Here is a 23,553-nt window from a genome sequence, read left to right as displayed (position 1 = left end):
TTTTTTGTAAACTTTAAAAAAAAACCTGTAGAGTTCATTCTTCTGAGCTCTCATTCCTTACCAGAAATTCTTGAGATAAAGGGAAAACCATCCAAGCCATTACCTTTATCTTCTGTGGAGCTTAAGGATATTGTTCTTTTTGTATGACAGGGCACTGAGAAGGCGTATGGAGAGAAACACAGAAGCACAATGAAGGTACCTGGTTACTTACATTTGCTTTGGTGTTGGCCTCTTCCTCAGGGATGGACAGATGGCTTTGAGGCTGAAGAAGAAACAACAAAAGTCGCAGACATTAAGACACCAGGAGGCAATTCTTCGAGAATTCAACACCAGGATTTAGGAAGGAAAGGGCCTTTAGTGTAAGGATTGACCTCAAATCACAATTGTAGGAAAAGGAGAAAGCTTCAGGGAGTTCAGCAGTAAGTTATACAGAAGATGTTAGGTCTAAGTTTCTTAATTTTGGTGACAAATTTTCTTATGCAATGTTAATTTAAAATAACATTTTAAATAAAACAACAATAAACAAACAAACAAAAAAAACATCTTTACAGCAGCAGGATCAGTAAGAAAGAAAAACCTGAGCTGTGGAGCCAGCAGTGCCCAGGATAACCATGTGTGAGGAACAAGCCACATGTGGAATCCTAAGCAGAGAACTCCTGGGGAGGGGCAAGAAAAGTACCATGAAGTAAAAATCCTTTAGGCAAAATAGATAATTGCACCGCGATGGATATGTGATTCTTTTTCTTATGTATCTAGGCAACTATTTGCTTTAGAAGTAATGACTGTTATAAATCACAGAATGAAGTTTCTAACCCCAACACATGCCTTGAACAGAGCTGTTGATACTATCCAGCTAATAAAACATATTTCTTGAAGCAACATCAAGTTACCTATCATTGTGTCACTCACCTTTGTGACAATGATTACAGCTTATGCAGGGCATAATTTAGGACACCTTTAGAACAGCTCTAGTCTTGTGTCTGGAAACAGCAAAAAGCTGAAGGAACTGCGAACATATGACATCTTACAAACAAATGGTGTCATCTAACTCATGAATTTCGAAATGTCACATGAAGATGGGCGATATGACAGTCTGAGCCAGTGCCTCTCCCTACCATGGCTTTGGCTGAGGCTGTTATTTTGGGGGTCAGTGGGTGAGGGCCCCAGGGCCACTGCCTGGTCCGTGTGGATAGAGAGAGGGACACAGTTATGTGAAACCTGAAAATAAAGGTTCTGGGAAAACAAAACAAAAACAACAACAACAAAACAAAACAAACAAAAACACATACAAAGTTGCATACTCTATACTGTTATCTGGCCTTTTTAGGTCTGGATTAATACTTGCTTCACTGGATTACCATTTTGCTCTTAAGACCTATGACCACAAATAAATAAATCCTCAAATGGTAGTGGAACTTCTGTGGAGCTATCTGAATGTAAGGATTTCGAAGTCTGGCGTTTGGCAATACACTCTGAATGTAAAAGACAGTGGCATGTGTTTGGCTATTTGAGAAAATTAACGCTGTTTTTTCTGTTGTGTGTGAAAAATGGGCTACCCATTGAAAGAGGATCTTGTTCCACATTGCTACAAGCATTTCATGCATATTCACAAAGAAGCAGTTTTGAAAAATTCACTGATGTGCTTGCTGCTGGAGGTAGAGGGGAATATTAAACATCCCATTTTTTCACTTCTGCTGCTGTGTAAATACAGTGTGTGCTGTCCTGTTGGGATTAGCTAATGTTTGCTCAAGGTGGGAGAGGTGTTTTTGGAAAACAGGTGGTTTGGGACTGGATTTTCCCCCACAGGAATCACTAAAATGGAAGCTGATTTCAGGTTGTTCTCTGTAATTTTTACTGTTGGCTCCAACGGAAGATACCCAAAGCAGAGAGTCCATGCGACAGGTTCTAGCTTACCTCGGTCCTCTCCACCACGCCGCAGGATGGCTGTCCTACACACATCGCTGTCCATGGAAAGTGAAGAGGCCTTTTGCTATCACATTTTTAGCAAAGTACTGAGAATATCAACGATTTAAGGAAAAAGAAACTCCCCAAGCTGCCTGAGACTCTGTGGTACCTAACTTCCCAAAGTCCCTATTTGCTATTTTTTTTCATTTTAATCGTCAAAGCACATAAATAATGTTGTCTGGGTTACCACTGGTGTGAAGAACACACAGATTTTGGTCTGGCCTTTCTGTTGCCAGTACAACTAATGAGGAAAGCAAAACAATAAAATAACAGCCTTTGGAGGGGAACGTGCTGCGTGTCTCCTCTGCCGTGCATTAATTCAGTTCTGCCATGCGAAATGGCACCTTCTCCTGCAGAGAGGATTTGAGAAATGTTAAACATATCAGTACGGGGAGGGGGGGGGGGGAAGGAATCATTACCATAATGATAGCCATCACACCAAAGAGTGAGGAAAAGTGCAGAGAAGCACATAACTGTTTTTCCAGCTTCCAGAAGTGCCTTTCTGTTACAGATGAAATAAAGGCTTCTCGCAAGCTGATGAGGCTTGGGGTTTGTTTGATGTCTGAGCTGACGGCGAGCAGTCATGCAGGGGGCTGTGCTGCTGGTTCTGAGCACAGTGTCCCACAGCCCAGAAGCTGAAGAGGTGCTTCAAGAGGAGGGAGCTGGGACGCTACAAGGGCAGGACATGGCCAGGCCTCTCTGCACCCTGTGTGTTTTGCTTTCAAAATATGAACATCCTTGTGCTGGCCAGAGGATGGTGTTTCCTCCATCCCTGGAGAGGGCTGAAGCCCTGTCCCCTGCTGAGCAGGGTGACTGGTGCTGGCCAGAACCTCCTGGCCCTTGCTGCCCAGGCCGTGCAGGAGGCAGCCAGCTACTGCTGATGGCAAGGGGGCAGAAACCTGCTGGTAGACGGCTGTAGCCTGGCAGCTCCTCACCATGTGCTCTCCTGAATTATGGCAGCTGGGCATTAACCACTTGCTTTTCCCTGCTCTTTCTGAAAGCTGTGCACGGGGCGTGAGGCTGTGCTGCGTTATTATAGGTTGAAAAATGGACCCTCCAAATAAGAGGCAGGACGGGCAGAGTTTCAATTTTTGCGTGTGTGCAGAAGCATTATCACCCGTACACAATTACAAAGCTATATATTTAGTGTTTGTATGCTTGGTTAGCTGATTTGTGGATGCAGGCTGTCAGCGAAGTGCTCAATGCTGTTAGCTCCAGCCCTGATTTCAGAGGCAGGGACGCAAATAACACGGTCACGCCTGTCTGGAGCATGGGGTCTTTGGGGGGGGGATGCTTCTGTGCCATGCATGCACCCTTCTTGTGGGGCAGGAAACAAACCTGGACCGAGATTTCAGGGACTGCAAGATAAAAGGAAAATAGTTCCACGGGATTATAAAGCAAAAAATTAAAGGTTTTAAAATTGCTTGGGCTTTTTTTTTTTTTTTTTTTTTTTTTTTTTTTTTTTTTTTTGAAGTGAAATATTTAAGAAAATGGCACAAAAGAGTGCAAAATGCTCCCTTCATTACAAAGAAAATGATGGTGTGTTTTACAGTGCAATGAGCAGGGTGTTTTCAGGTTGTTCTGACCCTGATGGGGAGCCTGCTGAAGCAGGGTGCCCGTCACCAGGTATGTGCTGTGCATGATTGTTATGGGCAGTTGGGAAGCTCTGAGCACTCGCATTTCTGTGAGAAAATAAAACTGGTTTTAGAAGTTTTCTCTTGAGTGCTGTGTTTAGGCAGGAAATACTTAATTTCTGCTTTAGCCACCAGCTGTTTTAGTCACATTCATTTGGCAGTGGGCAGGATGGGTTTGGTGCAGCTGATGCCATGGCAGATGTGCTCTGGAAGCCCTCCTCTCATCACTTCAGCTTGTCCCAGGAAACCTCCGGAGTGCTATTGTAACGCTCTGCCCACTGAAACCTGCTTGTTAGCCCGTGGTTACTCTAATTGCAGCAGCCATACCCACATAAGCAGGACCCATCTTTAGGTTTACATCTCCTCCCCTGGTTGCTGCAGCCCCACAGCTGGTCCCTTCCCTGTGCTGCTGTGGCCTCAGGCTTAGGGCACAAGTCCCAGCACTGGAAGTGGGGGAAATCCCAAGAAAACGGTCCTGACCCAGGGCAGGGGCAAGTCTTGTAAGGTCTGGAACTGCCTTCTGTTCAGAAGTCATTCTCCCTCTGGCTCAAGGGCAGTGTGCTAGCTGGGGTAAGCATGCTCCTTTGATTTAGGCATGAAATGGCAGTGCTGCTATCAGACTGCTAGGAGAATCTTTTTTTATCTAAATGAAAGAACTAAAACTTTTTTTTCTTGCCTTTTCCTGGGAACCCTTTGCTTGGAGGCAACAATAATTATAAATCTGTTCTGATACTCAGCTTGGGTTATCTTACTTCTCTCCCATTTCAGGAGCGAAAGGGACTACAGAGCTAACAGAGACACACTTATTTGGTCACAAATACAAGGATGGTGCATGACAGTAATTAAATTTTTACTTTCAACTAATTTAATTTGTTAGCAAAATAGGGGGAAAGACTTTACTGCGGATGGGAAGAGGCAGCTTCTTACACCTGACTTTACTCGCACTTGACTAACTGCTTCATTAGAACACAGGCCAGTTTGGTGGCAGATCATTAATTTTCATGGATGTAATCTGGGAAGCCAAGTAGTAGTAGGAGGCTGGTCTGCCAAAACTGGCATAAATGTGCTAATGCTTATTAAAACTAAGCTGTAAGTCTGTTTTCATGCTGTCTTTGCCACGTTATGAATTAATTGCTGAAATGTATTAAGACAGCAAATACAAAGAGAAGGGATTACTGTGTATTACAGCAAAGAGCAGGAAAGGCAGAGGTTTCCTCTGAGAGTCTGATCCCTCTGGCACAGGTGATGTTTCCTAGAAAGCAGGACTGCTGATGGAGCTGGCTGTCAGGCTCAGGCGAGAGCAGTTAAGTGTTGCATTTGATGGCCTCCGTTATCAAGGTGTTTGTGCCCTTGTAGTTCAAGTTAATTTTAGTAAAATTACTTATATTAAAGAATATATAGCACCAGGTTGCGAGGCAGTAAGGGCTTTTTATTACTTTTTTATATATATATATATATATATATATATATATATATATATATATATATGTAACTTGTTTGCAGGAAAAAGTCCTCCTTGGTTACTGGAAGAAAGCAGTCCTGAGCTAGATATGTCCAGTGGCAGAGACTGGGGACTATCTTTAGAGTGATTTTCAAAAAGGATAACATCTTTTCAAAATTTCTTTGCCTTGTATTCAGAAAGAAAAGGAACTTATTTCTATTATTATTATTATTTTTTTAATAGTTTAGAAAATCAAAGATTGTAATTGATTTGTACAGCAGATTGTAGTAATACAATGGAATGCAAATAATTCACTATGGGATTTGTCCATTCTTTACGTCTAAAACAAATTCTGAATTTCTGAGTTATCCTTACAAGATCCGTTAATTGTGTCCTTGGAGATTTTCTCTTAGGATTGATGCTGACTTCTGCTGGACATGTGATAACTCACTGATGCAGCAGAAACAGAAACTTATTTAAGAAAGTACAAAACATTTATTTTCCTCAGCTATTAGATTGTCAGTGCCCTTGCTTGTTTGTTTTATTGCAAAACTATTATTGCAAGCAGTGGAAATCTGTGCTTGTTTGGTTGTGCAGTGCAGACATTTTCTGTAGTGAATGGTGTCCTTTCTTCTTCCACCTGTTGATAATAACATTTTTATTTCAGTTTGTAACTGCATTTCTTTACCTTTATTTCTTGAATCCACTTCAATTGCCAATAAAGCCCACAGTCAGGAGCTGGAAAAGCTATTTTCACAGCAGAAAACGTTCTGCCCAAACATGTTGTAAAATTAGGACAGATGCATTGTTTTTTGAAATACACGGATATGAAATTTGATGGTAGCACTTCAAGCTTCACTCATTTCATTCCAGGCTCTGATAAAAGTGGCATTAATGGAAAATGTTTTCAGAGCAGTTTTGTTCCCTGTTGCAGCGGGAGCAGTGTCAGAGCCTGGAACAGGAGGCACAGGGAGAAGGGAGGTAATGCCACTGCCCGTGCTGGACGTCACCTGCTGACACTGAACGAGGCCGTTTAATGTGGGCCATGAGACATACAGTGTATTTACCAGTATTTTTTGTCTCTCTTCAAAGAGCCTGCCAAATGTCAGGGCTTGTATGTGCCGTGCCACGTACCCACACACAGAAATCCCCCAAAGTGTAGAGCTTTCTGAAGTTCGCTGATCTAGCCATGGGATGTGAGGCCAGGAAAGGAAAACGCCAATCTCTGGGAACTCAGGTGGAAGGAGGTCAGAGCCTTTTACAAGCCATGCACTCCATGAACTCACACAGAATATAACAGGTTTCAAGGGTCTCACCAGTGTAAGGGTGGTTTAAGCACTTCACGAAATTGGTCTCAAAATTGTTATAAGATTATATATGATGCAAGCAATTTACCCCCCTCCAAAGACTCCAGCTGAAGGCTGGCGGTAGTAAACATAATTGTGTTTACCATTCCCAGTTTTGCAGAAGAATTTGTTGATTTCCAGAACAGTTAAATTGATTTTATACCTTTATGAGCACACAAAATAGCAATTAGTCAATGGTGTATATTGGATTTTTGACAGGTATAAAATTATAGTGCCAATTATTTCACCCAAGTCAATGAACAACATTCATTTCAAACAGCAGAGGTTTTTGAACAATCTTTAGAACAGTGCTGACAGTAGAAATACAGCAGTTCACTAAACGTTTTAAAGGTAAGACTGCCTTTAAACTGAATAACAACTTTTGTTATGTGTGTGTACTGTGTGTCTGGTACAATTTTTCCTATAATGGTGGCCACTTCCTTACAAACATATACCTAAATTTGTTAAACCTTAACTATTTAACAGTAATGTAATAGTATGTGAGGTCTCTTTGGTCTTCAAACTTCCCAGAGGCATAATGGAAAGAGCACTGAGCTTCGTCCTTACAAGAAATAAATTTGTATCATCTGAGCACAGAAGCTCTCTACACATTTGTAGCAGTTATTTGGTCTTTTGGGTAGCTGCAACATCACATTTTACTCCAAGGCAAGTGAAATTTCACACCTCCAGAAAGGTTGGTGACTGCATAAAGGTTTGGTCTAATTGGTATTTAATTTCAATTATTTCATCTATCTGCTTGTCAAATGAGAAAATGACAAGTTCAACAAGCTCTGCAATTTGGCCCTGCCACTTGCTTGACTTGGGTTGTTGATGAAAGACAGCTTATTAACTATGCTCCATTATATTCGGGAGAAGATAGCATTTTTAAAACAGAAATGCATTATATAGGAAGCTTCTGAACTTATACACCTCTCAATATAACAGTTACATCAATTACAGTAATTTTGTAAATTACATATTTCAGAGACTGCCTTCAAAGTTTGCTTCTCTGAAAGCAGAATTTTAAAGGAACACGGTGTTCTTCATTGGTGATATTCTTGTTCTAATAAAAGCATGCAAATAATAGAAACTTGTTATAAACATGATTCCTATGTAATTTGGAAGCCTGGCTGAAGTGAATTGCTTTTATTACTCATGGGGAAGGGATGCACAATTGGTCATGATGAATACAGGAGGATGTGTTTTCAGAAAAAAAAAACAAAAAAACAACCACCAGAGAAAGTTCCTGAGATCTTTCTGCTGCAAAGCTGTCCAAACACATGGCAATGAAACGTCCCCACAGTGCTGACAGCCCAAAGTGGAAAGGGAAATCCTGCCGTGCCCATGGGATGGCTTTGTCTTACCTAGAGGGGGAAAGGTATAGGTGGTACTCTGGCGGTTTTAAGGATTTGATTGCTGATGGTTTTTATTCACCCCGGTGCTACAGCTCGTGGCTCTGGGGGTCTCCACCCCCACTGAATCTGGGTCTCACGTGCAGCGGTGACACGCAGCAGCCTGGAGGCTTCTCTCCAGTGCCAGGCTGGGGGGCGGTGTATGTTCATACAAACATCCTTCGTGGAAAACACATTGCCACTGCACTTCCTAGTTTCACCATTTCAGGTGAGGAGTTTATTAACTCTTCCCTAACTCTGAACACACCTTTATTACTATTTTATCATTTATTCTCCTATTTTTCTGTACGAAATAATCAATTAATCCATGGTTTCCAAAAGCTTTTCTAGCACTTTAAAAAAATCTCTGTTTATCTTTTGCAAACTTTCCTTCATTTCCAATCATTCTCAGCAACATTTGTTAGTGTTTCTCAGATTTCATTGTATTTTTTCAGCTCTGCTATGGAGCAGCATCTTCTGGCAGAGGCTGCAGGCAGTGCATCTGTGGCTCCTGTGGAGGTGGGGGTCTGAGAGGAAGGTGAAGTGTGCCAGCTCACAGACAAAATACATCGCAGGGCAGCGGTACTTACAAAGCTGGCAGTCCCTGCACTCAAGCAATGCAAGGTACAAGGATGACTTTTTCCCCAGCTCTGTTTATTGTGATGCCAACTGAGATTGAAGAGCCTGTTCAGGCAAACCATGATCCAGCTGTACATTTGCCTCAGGATACACATTTTAGTTACCTGTGCATACAGCAAATTTAATTTGAAAGGTCTTCCCTTCCCAACATGGCTTTAATTAAATAGTAATTCTATTTCTTAGCTTTGTGACATAGGGATTAAGGCAGGAAGAAATGATTTGGCAAATATCTTTGGAAAAATACAGAATATAATATTTTTATTAATCATTTCTCTCCTAAGGTTAAGCTGGCTTTACCAGCATAAATGTTAAAAAGCAGAGAATTTCATTGCCTTTAAAAGTTTATTTTTTTATTTTTTTATTTTTTATTACTGCAGCTTTGACTGATCAGGATTGAACTATCCCAACTAATGGCATCATTTCTTTTTTTTTCTTGCAAACAAACGAGGACATGAGAGGCATGATTTATCAGTATTCCAGAGAGTTTTCCTAGTCAGTGTTTCTAGCCACATTGCCTGATTTTTATAAACTTCATTAGATTATAATCAATGCATGTGTGAGGCTGAGGGAGATGAGAAGTATGATTTCTTATTCTTAACTGCCATAGTAAGCGTTTATTAAGGCACACTTTTCCTGGCATGGCGTTACAAGACAGAAATATTGAAAAACAGCAGGCATCCCACAGGGCAGAGTTTGGTAATCAAGATTGCATTAATGCTAATGACAGTGGCTGCACAGCTTATTTCCTGAGAGGTAGAAGTTATTTTAACCAACAGCTTTTGTGATAGAGGTGGAAACTGGGAAAATTTAGGCTGCTTCAGGCTTGTGCACGGACTCTGGCATAGGATACAGGAAAAGAACCCACCCAGAAAGAGGAGCACCGCTGGGACAGCCTCGGAGTTATCAGATTTGGAGGATGCAATGCCATCTCCTTGGGGTGAGCGTGGGTTTCCTGCCCTGTTGGCCAGCATTTAGCAGGATTTGTCCCCTCTGGGGCTGCCTGGGCTGCAGCAGTGTGCTGAGAGCAGGGGTGCCCATGTCCCCTCGTCCCCATGGGGGCCACCTCTGGGTGTACAGCAGGATAGAGGAGCACCACCCAGGAGCATCCTCCTGGCATGAAGCCTCTCCTGTTAGCGAGGTGCTGAGCTGAGCCCCCAGGTCCCGTGCATGCAGATGGGGAGGAATGCTTCCTGCAGCCCCTCCAGGCAGCGCTCCTGTGCCCACAGTCAGCACCTTTGCTTGTTCTTCCCCGGTACGCAGCGCTGCTGTCTCCTGTCTCATTTGTGATCCACACTGGCCCCAGGACCTCTTCTGCAGCACTGCTGCTTAACCTTATTCTTATGTTCCTTATTCTGTATTTCTATTTTACAAGACTCTAAATGGAGAATTTTGCAATCATTTTGATTGATTTTTATGCTTTTCATGTCTTTTTAAATTTTATTTTACTTTATTTTATTTTATTTATTTATTTATTTTCCTTCCCTTCAGGCTGTTTTTCATCTTTGGCAAGGTCACTTTGAATTCTGATCTTGTCTTTCAATGTATTTGCAGTCTCTGTTAGCCTGCTATCATTGAGAGATTTAATAAGCATACTCTCTGTTCCATCACCCAAATCACTAGTGAAAATTCGGAGCAGTGGTGGATGCTTTGCAAAGCCTGCAGGCTTCTATTGATAGGTGCATGCCTGTCAGCAGTGGGCTGCTCATAATTGCTCTTTGTGTGTCCTGAAGACGGGTTCCTGCTGCTCACCTGTGACAACATGATACGGGACAGGGTGAAGGTCCCTGTCACAGCTGCTCTGCCCACTGATCCTATTGCCTGGCTGCAGAAGGAGGCCAGGTGTGCTCAATGTGGTTTGTTCCTGACAAAGCCATGTCAGCTGTTGCTCATCCCTTGTTTTTGCTGGAGGCTTGTTAGCTGATTTTTCCTAGCTGTTCCAGAAGCCGAGGCTGAGCTGGCTGATATATAATGTCCCACAGCTTGCTGTTTTTGCCCTGTCTCAGTAGGGGTGATGTTTGATTTTTCCTTGCATCTGGGACTACTGAGCAGGCTTCCAGAGGTAGCTGCTAAGGGCCCTAAGGCTGTGTCATTGCTTACTGAAGCGCTAGGGATGGATTTTATCTGACCCAAGCTGAATGAAAGCATTTAGCTTAGTTACCCTCTGAATTTTCCTTTCTGTATTGTTGTCCAATATTTAGTTGCTTTTGTTACTTATGCTAGCAGCTACATGGTTGTAGTTTGTTCTTTAGTGAAGGAGGAAAAAAAAAAGAGGACTTAAACTTTTCTTCTTTCTTGATAATCAGTGTTTTAATAATTTGATAAGCCTTGTTAGATGTGAATTTGGGCTGAAGATACAGATGCGTGAATTAATGCTGTAATGGTAAATATAAGGGAAAGACTAAGATCCTTTACCCAGCCATCATCTTTCTGGCTGAGAAGGGCTGTGCTTCTGCCAAGAAAGCTTAGTGTCTTTTTATACATTTCACCTTGGCAGCACTTCATTTAGGGTAGTAGTTTGCTGAGTCTTCTTGAAATCCATCGTTATTATTTTATGGTTCTTTTACTCTTTCTTGAATGTTGGAAATTGTGGGACCGAATGGGGACCGGTGGCTGGAATGAGGAAATGCAATCATAACAGCTCCTGGTGGCTGCAGTTTGTGTCAGGAGTGTGAACAAGAAAGTGTGTGCAAAGCAGCTGAAAAGTAAATCAGCAATGACCAGCGCTGACAATGATTGAAAATAAATGACACTCTGACTTGGGCTGCCATTTGGTTGCTTCACTGGGAAGGTGATGCTTGATCTAATATAAGCTTTTAGCAGCTATTGTTTTTCAGATTAACTTTTAGTTTTAATGAAGTGGAATAAATGAGTTTGAATTAGTTATCATGCTAAAAAGAAGAAAGAACATGAAAGTAGTCAGTTAATTTGACAGGTCAGGCAAAATATTTCACAAATTAGCAGTGCGTTTAACTCTAATGAGATGTGATGACTTAAATTTCTCTGTGTAATGCTATCAGCAGGAATGGGATTGCACCAGACTGTGTTTGGCAGGAAAACTTGGCTAAAACTGCAGTCTTAAGTTGTTCCAGAAGTGTAATGGGTTATAAAACCCAGGTGCAGAGATGCCTTTTTTCTGAATTAAAAATGAATCGGATCAGTCTGGGAGATCTTAATACATCTGGGTTTGAAATGGCTTGAAGCTGAGTCTGAGCTTGGTGGGTGCAATATTCGATTCCTGTTCATTTGCAGTGATACCGCTGCAGCAGCAGTAAGGGAATTCAGGTGGTGCTGTTAAGTGCTTCGTTAACTTCAGCAATTTTCAAGTGCAGCCACTGGGGGCTGTGTGCGGCTCCTGCATGAAACCTTATTACTTAGCTGTACTTCTGCATTAACCGTGAAGAAGTTAGTCACTTAGCTTTATTCTTACGGCTTTTGCCAAGACAAAGCTTTGGTTTTCTGTATCATTTAAAATATTAATTTGTTCATCGTGTGTATACAAAACAGACTGTGGCAAGAAAAACACCTGCTCCCCACCTATCCCTGCAAAAACATTTTGAACAATGGTGGCTTGGAGCATTCTGGACCACAGAGCTGAGGAGCACCCCTGCTGCTGCTCCTGGAGCAGGCTACGCGCAGGCTTCTCCCTGCCCTGTAAGTCCGGGAAGTCCTTGGGGCTGATACCAAGAGATGAGAGTGAGCCAAGGCTGGTGAGGGGCCTGCCCGCAGCCCTGCATGGGGGTCCTCACTGCCCTGTTCCCTCTGGGGTGGGATGGAGCCCAGCAGAACTGGACCTGGTGTGCTGTGCATTCATGCTGGGCTTCCTCACAGCCACCTGGTGGCTTCTACTTTGGGAAGAGTGTCTTTCCTTTCATGTGCTGTGTCCCAGCAGGTAAATGTAGGCAGCCTGCTCTTTTTTTTCCCGACAGAACCAATTCAAGGCACTTCTCCCTCAGTAAATATCAGGAAGAATTAAAGAAATTTTTGTTATTTTCAGAAAGCACTAAACATTTGAAGTTGTTAGACAAAACACTTGAATCTAATTAAGGAACAATTCAGTGAAGAAAACCTTGACACTTATTTTTGGTATTTGATTCCATATCATACAAATTTAAATGTAAATTGTGCTTTGGAGAAGAATGCCTGCATGAAAAGCTGAGAGCATGTGTTGTGTGCTGAGTGTTTTACAAATGGATTATCTCAGGCCTGGATTTGTGGTTCCTGCCTGTGGGCAAAATTCCATCTCAGTGCTTGCACTGCTGTTAGTCATACAGCCGTATGTGTATTTCTCTGTTCTACATGTTGTTGATAGAATTGTGTGATTAAATAGGGAATATTTTTCTATTCAAGAGCTTGTGATCAGTATATTTAGGTTTGAGTTTGGATGTAAAATCTGAAATAAGCCGTGAACAGTAGGCTAAGAACCGTTTCAGTCACACATTGCTGGCAGGACTGGAGTGCCAGAGATCTTGGCTTTTCTACAGCCAAGGGATTGGTGGTGTCCTCAGCGGTCTTGAACAGTGGCCTGCAGGTGAGGTGACAGAATGAGGGCTGTCTCTGCTGTTAGCCCCAGCAGTGCCTGAGTCCAGCAGCTCACAGCCAGACCAATGCAGCTCTGAGGTTTTTTGCTTTAAAAAAGGCATTATATGGTAACTGTATTATTCTCTGCTTTGCTTAATTATGAACTGAAATTAGCTAGTTCTTCAGCTCCCTAAACACCTCAATGCATTTCACAAAACTTAAATCTCTGCAGTCAGTAAAACTGGATTCAGTACGCCAGCTCTGTAAGATTTATGTGGGGTGGCTCTGATGCCCTGATGAGATCCCTCATCCTTGTCTGGGCAGATTTAAGGCTCTCTCCTCCCTGTGCCAAGTGGACCTGGCTGTGCTGCCTGAAGAGGTTCCCCTCTCTCATGGGGAGAGGCAGCTGGGTGGGCGGTGGGGCAGCTTTCTGGTGGGCTGGGAGTGGCAGTGACTTTGGTTTCAGCTGCAGTGATGGCTTGGAGAGCTGGAGCCTCTTGTTTGTGTCTGTGATTCTCAGGTGGCCACCTCCTGATGGCTGCTGCTGTGCCCAGGGGATGGTGTGAGCCAAAGCACTGTGGGTCCTGCAGGATGGGTCCAGGTGCATGCTGTGGTGGATACTGGGGACTCAGGTGGAAACCAGCATCAGCCTGAACACAGCTTCCTGGCTCTCTGGTTTAACTGTCCCTATGAGTTCTGTGATTATTGTTATTTTTTTAAAGTGGAAGATACCTGTTCTTCTGAGAAATGCAGGAGCTGGAAAAACTTGAACAAACAAAACATTAAAAAAATACACTGCCTTTGATGCTTCCAGATTTATGTGCCAAATTGCACTGGCAGCCTCACTATGGAGGCTTTGTAAGGATTCTTAGAATTTTTCCTTTTTTAAACAAGCTTCACTTCTAGAGGCTTTCCTCCTTTTTTAAACCTAGTTTGTACTTTCCTGCACAGCTACAAGAACTTCCTTGCATGTGAAGGCTGTCATCCGAGGACTGAACTCAATGCCCTCTGAGCTGGAAGCACGTTCTTCCCTGGCTCAAAGCAAAGCTGTGTTCCTCCGGCAGAATCATGCAGCTGATCTGTGGCAACACCACTTTCAGGGAGGTGTTATCTCTATTTTGCACTGCAGAGTAGCTGGAAACATCAGACCTATAGCACACACGCATGTGGCTGCAGTGAGCTTAATGAGTGTGAAGCTGGGGAAAAGCCTTTCTGAGCTTGTGGCTTGCAAACTCTGTGACCCCTTCCCATGTTTGCCATCAAATGAAGGGGTTGTCTGTCCTCTAAGAGATTTCCCTAATCAGAAATACAGGGTTAGGCAGAGGGATTGAGGGAAGTGTTAGACCCTGTGGTGTTATGGTAGAGAGCAGATTTCTGCTTCAGGGTGGAGTGCCTGGTCCCAGTGAGAGGCAGAGATTTAACCCAGAATGGCCACTGCTGGGGGCTGCGAGCTGCGAGCCAGGAGCGCTGCATCCCTCCCCTCTGCAGGGACCAGACGTTGTGAAGCTTCTGCTCTCCACAGTCTTGAAGTATTTGAGTATTAGGCTATAAAATCAGTTTATTTCTCTTAATGGATATTTAACAAAGCCACACATCCTTGTATTGCCCTGCATATGAGTGTTTGTCCTTATTTTAATGTCCTTGTTCCGCCTCAATTGTGTAGATGTATAAGTTTTTTTTTTTTTTTTTTCTTCTGCTTCCAGGAACTTTAAATCCTGGTGTTTGGCTATCTCTTTCTTCAGCATTGCTGTTGTACTCTGGTAATATTTCTAAAGGATGTGTTCTACATCCAGAAAATAAATTCAGTGGTGGAGGGCACTCATGTGAAGCAGCCCTGCGTCTTAGGTGTCAAAGGTAGATAAAATATGTATCAGCTACCGACAAGCATTAGATTTTGTCACTGTGTTAATGCTGGTTACATATCACTCAGATAGGAGAAACATTTGCTTCTTGATTTATGTTCACTGACAATGAAATGTCCAGGATGATTAATTACAGCCCTAAATGATAGTGCCCTTACTCATACTTCCCTGGCCTGAATGATTGAAATTAATAAATATATTTGTATTGCCGTGGAATTTGCCATTAGCTGTTAAAATATTTGCACAATTGACATGCTGTGAAGGGATTTAGTTAAGACTTATTTTTATGATCAGTAACTTGCTACTTTTTCATAGGAGTTTATTTCAGGGAAAGAAGTAGGGGATTCTGAAACTGATTATGAGGTTAAGGATAACAATTTTTCTGATAATACTTTCATCTTATTATGACATCTTTGGGAATTTGTGAGTCCTTAGACCGTCAATTTCTGCAAGCATTTTCAAAGGCTTTTGCCTTTGTATTTTTTTCATAATTAAGTCTATAAATTACTTTGAGAATCTGTACTTTCAAAAGATCAGCCCCAGGCACATACCTGGACTAAATCATGTAGCACTGTCCTGTCAAGAGGAGATCACAGATACCAGAGCATTCAGAAATATCTTTGTTGCTTGCAGACATGAGGCACTTACAATTACTCATCATTTGGGTAACTTTTTATTGATTTGTTCTGATAAACCTTTGTGTGGGGGGAACAAAACAAAGAAAGCAATGACCCTTAGTAATATTTGGCTTATTTACTCAATGGAAATGCCATATTTTCTGTTTAGACTGGAACAACCATCTTTTTACTCTGAACCTTGTTTGCCCTGAGCCTGTGCTCCTTGTTTAGGCTTTTCGTTCAGTTTTCCTTTAAATGTTTTGCTCAATTGTAATGCTTTATTTATTTATTTATTTATTTTATTTATTCGAACTAAAACACTTTTGTAAAGTTTCTGGCTAGCTTCAGCTTTGACTTTAACTTCTCTGTGCCTCAGTACCCCATGTGTAAACTGGAGATAATGCTGCTGCCTTACCTTGTCAGTTTAATTAATGTTGTGGAGCACTCAGATAGTGACAAACAGCAGAGAAAAGCCCAAGGGAAATGAAAAATTCTTTATTCAGAGTAGTGTTTGGACAGTATGCAGGAGATAAGGCCTCAGACATGCTGAAAAATGAGGCGAAGGCAAAATATTAAATACATGCTCATTAAGTAAAAGGGATCCATCCTATGTGCAGGAAGGCAGGAGCACATGGGAAAATGTTGATGATGCAATTAAAGATGTAAATAAACAAGATGCATGAGGTGAGATCGGAAGCAATTTCTGCATTTCTGGAATGCTTGGGTAACTTTCTGTAAACAGTAAATGTATTACAATGACCTTAAAACAAAAGCACTTATTAAAAATTTTGACCATTTCAGCTGCAATTAGAAAAATATTTCTGTCAAGATCAACGTAACTTATTACATGTACTTCTGAGTAATTTCTGATAGTGAAATATAGTATGGGTTACAGGACCATACATCCTATGAAGGAAAATACTTTTTTCTGGATTTCATTTGTAAGGGAAAAAAAGTAGCCATGCATTATAGGTGGAGGTGATTTTATTAATACAAGAAGCTTCCCCTGACATGCCTGGAAAGGTACAAGCTTCAAGATGAATTAGTTTTTCCACGCATACAATTTTGTCAGTGACATCAGGGAAATGATATTCAGTGCTCTGGGGCTTCCAGAAGGATTTCAGAAGTCAGAAGGAGAAGGAATGAGTGGCTGCCACATATATTAATTCATTACTTTTATTGTCTGCTAGAGCATCTACAAGCAGATAACAAGTTCCTTTAGATCTTACTGTAAGAAACCTCATATTACTGGTTTGCTAGCTGAGACTGGGAGGAAACCTGAAGTGAAGGTCCTTTAAGAAAACGTAGCTAGTGCATGTTTGGCTCTTTTGTGTGTTAGAGGAAATACCAAACAAATGATAAATATTTACTACCTTTCCTCCCCAGCACTCTGCTAGGTCAGGTTTCAGTAACTTTCTCTGCACAGAAATTTTGCAGCCATCTACTCACTTGCTTGGCTACGTTAACCCCAACCAACTGCGTGGTTCATGAGAGCAGGGAGTTTAGGGGGTGATTTCCTAAACAATAAACTGAATTGATTAGAAAGCTCCTGGCTTGCAGTCAAGGTAATAGTTACCACCTGTACCTTGTCTGAAGCACTGATATGCTTTGCACATGCACATGAGCCTTCTGTTTCTTCAGAGTGGTCCTTTCTGGGTGGTTTCCAGTCATGCTTGCCCAGTGTGATTGTTTATTCTGAGTGTAGGCTGCTTTGATATTGTGCCACGTACAATCTGACATCCCCTATGATCTCGGAGGATCTGAGGGTGGGGAGTCCTGTGGCAATAAAATAAATGCTTTTTTTTTTTTTTTTGACAGTAGCAAATGCCTGTGAACCTTCCATCATTCTTGCTGGCTCTTTCCCATTTGCATCAAGGAACATGAAAAGTGATAAATGCTAAGAGCAAGAACCCCGTGATAGGAATGTGGTATTGCTGTCACTGAGAAAGAAAACTTTGCGTTTAGAGAATAGATCTGAAATGTTAACCAGAAAGCCCATATAAATCTATACCTGTTTAAAATGTGTGATTGTAAAGTCATTGTCACAGATGGCAAAAAAATAATTTAAGTACTGTATATATGCATAGGAGTGTGTTCATTTACATGGCTTTCTGCAATAATAGAGTCTTACAGCGCTTCTAGTTTCACTGGCTTTCTGTATTTGCAATCAGATCAAAATAAATTAATATAGCAGCCTCTGAGTTGCCTTAAAGGGGAGATTTATGGCCCTTATTGAAATGATGAGAAAATCATTTAGGAGGGACTAACAAATAGTTGATTGTGGTGCCAAACGTCTCTGGCAAATAGCAAGTGCTTCTGATGTTTATTGAATGAATTTTCTTCATCTCTTTAGATCTTGTGATCAGCCAGATCTGCTGTTTCAATGGGATTTGTGAATGGGACAAAGTCAAAGCCAGCAGGCGTGTTTTCCTTTGATGCCTAGGAAATGCTGAATCTTTCCCTTATTATGCAGATATTCATCCTTCTGTATATAATTGTAGGGGAGAGAACTGGTTTCCAGGATTGCTGTAGTGGCTTCCTACAGCCAGATGCTGAGGCCGTGCTGCAGATGTATGAGGATGCTGGTGAAAAGGTGCGAGGTGAGCTCCTGAGCACGCCTCTCCCTTGGGATGTGCCTGGACAAATTGCTTAATTGGTTCTCAATGCATTTGCTGTGTGCTATTACTCTCCTTTCACAGACAGTCTTACAGGGGCGTTGATCAGCTGTCTGTAAGTTGTCAGCACACCAGGGCTCTTGGCTCAGCAGCTCTGTAAATACAGAGTATTGTTAGGCGAGATCTAACATGTGCTGCTTTCAGACTCGCTGCATTAACTGTGCATCTCATCAGAGCTGCCTGGCTCTGGGTGCATTAACTCTTATCCCTTTCCTGAATCAGACCACGAATAAGTGCACTGCCAGTTTTGGTGGCCCTTCCGAGAGGCCATCGTGATGGTGACTTGTTTGAGCAAGGGTTTGTGCCAGGACTGGGTCACTACTCCTGTGCCCTGTCTGCTTTTACTTGTTGGCTTGCTGGAGGCTCCTAAAGATTGCCAGGAAAAAATAAAAATAGAGAAGGAAATGAAGTGGCTGCATGCTCCAGAGAAGCACAGGACCAGTGGAGAGGATGCAGTTTGTGTAGCTCCCTGGAGATCGGAATAAATCGCTTTTCATGGCTACAGTGGAAAATTGTATTGAAAGAGGACTGGAAGAATGTATTTGGCTTAATTCCTGCCCAACAGAGTACTGTGAATTGCAAGCTAGGAAAGGAGTTCAAGCTATTCTTGTAGATATTGCTTTTTGACTTTGTGTTCTCCAGCAAAGCATCACCTGCTGCTCTGCATCTATGGCACTGGACTTGGAGCAGCCAGGGCTTGCCCCCAGCTGTGTCCCAGCCTGCTCCTGTGGTCAGAGCACTTCAGGTGAAATCTAGCAAGCTGTGTGCTTGTATCTTCATCTTTCTGTATTCTTTTCTTTAGGCTCTGTGAAATGGATGCTGTTATTTTTTGTATTTGTACTTTTATGTTGTAAACTCTTCAAAATAGATTATTTTCCTTATAGTATGGATGCATGGTCACCCGTTAAGTCTCCAACAGTGGGTTTTTGATTTCAGTTGTGGTCTCTTGGTGCCACTGTAATCCAGGTGCTGATACCAGTGGCTGTGGATGTGCCTCCTGCTGCACCTCGAAAGCCCATCACACATCCTGCACACCCCATGTGCGGTGAGGCTCTGCCTGGTGCAGGAGCCCTCATCCCAGGACTCTCATGGCTGTGGGGAGCTTGATGAGAAATTAATTCCTGGAGAGGCTGTGGCAAGTCAATGGATAACTCTTCCATACAGCCAGCTTACCTGGCATATGTTTAGGCTTTCTGCCATGCTGTAAAATGCCATGTTTGTAGTGTACAGCAGCTTTCTTGCTTGCATGTGAACCTGTTGTGAGCTGGAACTGGGAGTTTAGAGGAAAGATATTGTCAGCTCCTGCCCTGCTCTGTGTTTGGGAGCTGGTGGTGAAGTAAACCATGGATTCTGACTTTCACCAGGGTTTGAAAGCATAGGGGATACGTTTTGTAGTAATTTCTGTTTTGGGGTTGATTTTCAAGAATTTGACAAGCAGCTCAGCACCCCGAGTTTTACAGTTTGCTGTTTTGTACAGACAGCTTCCCCTTCTCTCCCAGTGTTTATATTGACCCTTTCATTGATTTATTGTGATCATTCTTCAAATTCCTTGGGAAAGAACCAACTACCTCTTGGCATTGAACATAGAAACCGTTTCGTTATAGATAAGGTTCAGAATGGCAAATCCTGTAGGAGTTGGAAAATAACTAGTTACATCTCCTATAAGAGGTTTTGTTCAAAATTAATTGAAAAGAGGAAGAAATGATTCTAGAGGTGTCATGATGAAGTTTACTTTGACTTTTTAATTCTCCTCTGTCCCTGCTGTGTCAGTGAAACAGTACTTGCCATCTTTATGACTATCCTAGCTTGTTTGAGACACATGCCTATAAAATTCTTGGTGTGCTGTATAAGGAACATAACTCATGTTCTGAAAGTTTTTTTTTATTCCCTAGTTCTTTTGTTACAAACCGGCATCACCTGTGGCTGTCTGCATGTGCATGTGCCTCAAGAGGGAGATGTGAATCCAGTGCTAGGCTCTAAGGGTGGAACTGCATCAAGGACATAACTGAGACCCGTGAGTGTCTAGTGTCGAAGAGGGCGAGTGGTTATGTTGCATGAAAGTAAGACCAAGAGTACATTTGTATGACTTAGTTTTTAATGTGCTAGGGGGTTGACATATTGTGGGTAACTAAAATCTATTATGAATTCTGTTAGTCTATAATTACAAAATATGGTTCAGTGCTACTCACGTTGCTTCAAATTGGCTGTGCTACAGGATATGTAAGGTTCCTGCCTACTGAGACAACACTGAGCCCTTTAAATTGTACTTTTAAACAAATTTTCTCATTGTTATTCACCAATACTCACAGTTACCCTATGCAAATTCATGAATGGTTATGAATTCTCCTGGCTCAGTTTGATATTCATTGTTAGATTAGCACCTGCTCTTCTTTCTTCAGGGAAATCATAGAAATTGCATCTCTCACGATTGATAACAAATATTCTTTTCTGAAAAAAAAAAATAAAATACACATTAAGATACAAAAGATCCCTTTTATACCTAGTCAACGGGTGCCCCACAGAATTTCTAGAATCTTTTTTTTTTTTTTTTTTTCTTCAGGAATTTATTCTACAAGGAAGTTCTGATAGCTGAAATTCTCATCTCTTTTCATGGCAAAAGAGGCCTAAACATCTCCTCAGGATGCTGGTGGAACAGACAGCAGTGAAATGTGTGTGCTTGGTGCTCGTGTGCTGTAGGAGCCCAGGAAACAGGGTGGCTGTGCCTCCACAAATGTTTTCTTGTGTCGTTTATACAGTGAGGATCTACAAATAGCAATGCTTCTGCAGAGGTAAAATAGGCAAGTAATTTATATAAAATCTTCAGCTATCTCACCTCTCCTGCCTGCGATGGTGTGTGTTCATTTTGGATGTGATACTCTCCAGGCAGTGACAATGATTCTTGGGCTGTAGCTTGGAGACCATTTGAGAGCTTTAAACCCGTGGAGTTTTGCTGCACTCCTGGATCCCTCCTGTGCCTCAGTTTCCCTGACTGTAAAACAGCCTTCTCCATCCATGTGCAGAGAGGATTCTCCAAAGCCACTTTGAGCTTGTAAATATCAAAGATTGAATCCTAAACAAAATCAGATGCCCTCCTGCCCTGTGAGAAGTAGTTCTGCTCCTTGTAGGGGAACTCTAGCAGAAGCCAGAAGAGCTTTGTGCTCAGAGTGCCCAAAGTGACAGAGGTCATTGTTTTCTGAGTCCACATCCTCTTTACAGCCAAAACCCAGCTTTGGTATCTGAGCAGAAGGCCCTGAGGGTTTTAGTCCACATTGGAGAGTGTGAGTTGGTGTGCTTTTCTCATTTCTTTCCAAGTTTAACTCCCTTGCAGTTAAAACAATGCACATGTATAATTAAAATAACCTCCTGTCTTCATTAATTATCTATGCTTTAGATTGTTGCTGGGGAAGAAATCAAAGGGACCTGGCTGCGAGTTCACTTGAAGTAAATTTTGGCATGAGAAAACATGTCAGAGTCATGGAACAAACATTTCCTGATCTAATTGTGCACCAAAACATGCAGGGAGAGGAATTTCCCCCATGAATGATGCACCTTCCCCTCCAGGTGACAGCAGGCCAGAAGTGGGGACGCCCTGCTCCTGCAGGCACCTACTGGCTGAACATCGAGGTTTGCGTGCACTTCTACAAGAGCAGGATCATCCGGTAGGATACCACACTCTTAGAACAGACTTTTGGGAGGATTTAAACACCTGCAGGGCTTTCACGTTTGCAGCATCACTGTCATCTTTGGCTGTTTCTGATGAGCAGGATAAATGCTGCTTATGTATTTCAAGGAGGAAAATGTGCTTATCCCACTTCAAAGGGACTCCTGGCTGTGGATGCTGAGTGGATGGGCACATCTCCTGGGACCTGCCGTGAGGATGCCAGCCTCTGAGGGAGTGCATGGTGCCTCCCACTGCCCAAATGCACAGAGCAGTCCTGAGAGCATAATTTGATTTATGTTTTGTTTTGGCCACAGGTCTGTTCAAAATATGTTCTCTCACGTGTCATAGGTTCATGGTAACTAAAGGCTGAATTTACTTATAAAAACATTTCTCAGCATCCTAGGAGAGTAAAACAAGGACTTTGTGGCGCTGTCAGCAGTAGGTAGAAACTGCTGTCTGCTTCTGTCCATGAAAGTTTCAGTGCTAGCCTGTTATTGGACTCCTCCTGGGTAGAAAAATGAAAAATGCATATCTTAAATAGGTGTGAAATCCATTATGGAAGAAAACCATCAGTGTTCTAGTGATTATTACTTTTTTTGTGGGTTGATGGAGGTTCTCTAGAAGTCATTTATGAGCACTAACATCTGCCGACTGTTATAGCACATCTGCAGGGAACAAATGTAAATAACTTGTCTTTTGGTACTTGACAAAATTCAGCAGTATGTTTCTGGTCGTAATTGGTCTGTATTGTTTGCCCCAGAAAGCAGTATTAAGACTGTTGCATACTAAAATGTATAGCTGGATTGTATGATGCAAATAGCATTGAAACTTTATGTACAGCTAACTAAGCTTTGTTTTATTTGCATTCACATTAATTCCTATTAGAGGCCAGGTTTTACATCTTTGAGAAGTTACAAATTCTGCTCTCTGCCAATCTCACTTTTTGTGGAAAACCATCAGAGCTGATCTCTGCTGCCTTACCTCTCACTGCAAGGTCCTCCTCTCTGGCTGGTCTGCCCCTGAGCCATCCCAAGCAATGCTCGCAGCACTGTTGCTGCCATTTCTTCATCTGCCTTACCCCAGGAGCAAACCCTCCCGCGTCAGATTGGCACCCAGCTTGCTCTCCCATGTGCATCCTCAGGCATGCCTCTGGAAAGTAGAAATTTTCTTTAAAATGTAGCTATTTTTCAGGGGTTTAAAACTGCACAATGGGTGTCCTTATTTATGGGCTGAAATATCCCTTTTCACTTCCCATCCAATGCTGCTTTATTTCACTTGTCACCTCAGTCACCATGTGGTGCAATTCATGGTTGCTTTTGTGAGCAAACAGTGATCATGCAATTGAAACGCTGGACTCTATTTGCTTTTGACATTTATATTTAATCCCCTTTAAATTCCCTCCTGTCACAGGCAGGGAAAATCTGTCTTCTCTGGGGCTCTTTACCAGGTGAAGAGCAGGGACAGTAGATGTTTGCTCCTCAGAAGCATTCTGTGAGTCCATCTTTCTGAAGTGCTTGGGTGTTAGCATGCTGTGGATGTGATGACTGATAGAGAAACACGTACATTTGGTCTGTGCTTGAACGTTATCCCAGTATAATGCACTGGAACAAGAAGTAATTGTGTGCTTGTGATGACAAATGTAATGTAGGGGTAACAAATGGGGCTCGAACCTTTCGTAAGAATAAACATACCAGCAAATTAACTGTGTATGCAAACTAAAGGGGATTTAACAAAATGTTCTAATGCATCTTCTAAGTGTGACAACCTATCACATTAAAAAGCTTATGTCTCTTTGTTTTGTGTT

The 23,553-nt window shown here is 42.2% G+C and overlaps 1 long non-coding RNA gene across 5 annotated transcripts; it reads left to right on the top strand.

Moving 5' to 3' along the window:
- The first annotated feature begins 10,357 nt into the window (after window positions 1-10,357).
- Window positions 10,358-23,505, top strand: LOC311442364. 5 transcript variants are annotated; one of them, XR_014696577.1, is made up of 5 exons: window positions 10,358-10,475; window positions 19,981-20,102; window positions 20,649-20,890; window positions 20,976-21,366; window positions 21,480-23,505. It is a non-coding gene; the product is annotated as an uncharacterized lncRNA (long non-coding RNA). The 5 variants fall into 5 exon arrangements; XR_014696575.1 differs by lacking the exon at window positions 20,976-21,366 and having other exon boundaries at window positions 20,649-20,877; XR_014696576.1 differs by lacking the exon at window positions 20,976-21,366 and having other exon boundaries at window positions 20,649-20,886.
- The last annotated feature ends 48 nt before the right edge of the window (window positions 23,506-23,553 follow it).

This window comes from Aythya ferina (assembly GCF_964211825.1).
Source record: "Aythya ferina genome assembly, chromosome: 10".
In the NCBI taxonomy this organism is placed as follows: domain Eukaryota; kingdom Metazoa; phylum Chordata; class Aves; order Anseriformes; family Anatidae; genus Aythya; species Aythya ferina.
The sequence above is the reverse complement of the archived record's forward strand: the minus strand, read 5'-3'. Positions and strand labels throughout refer to the sequence as shown.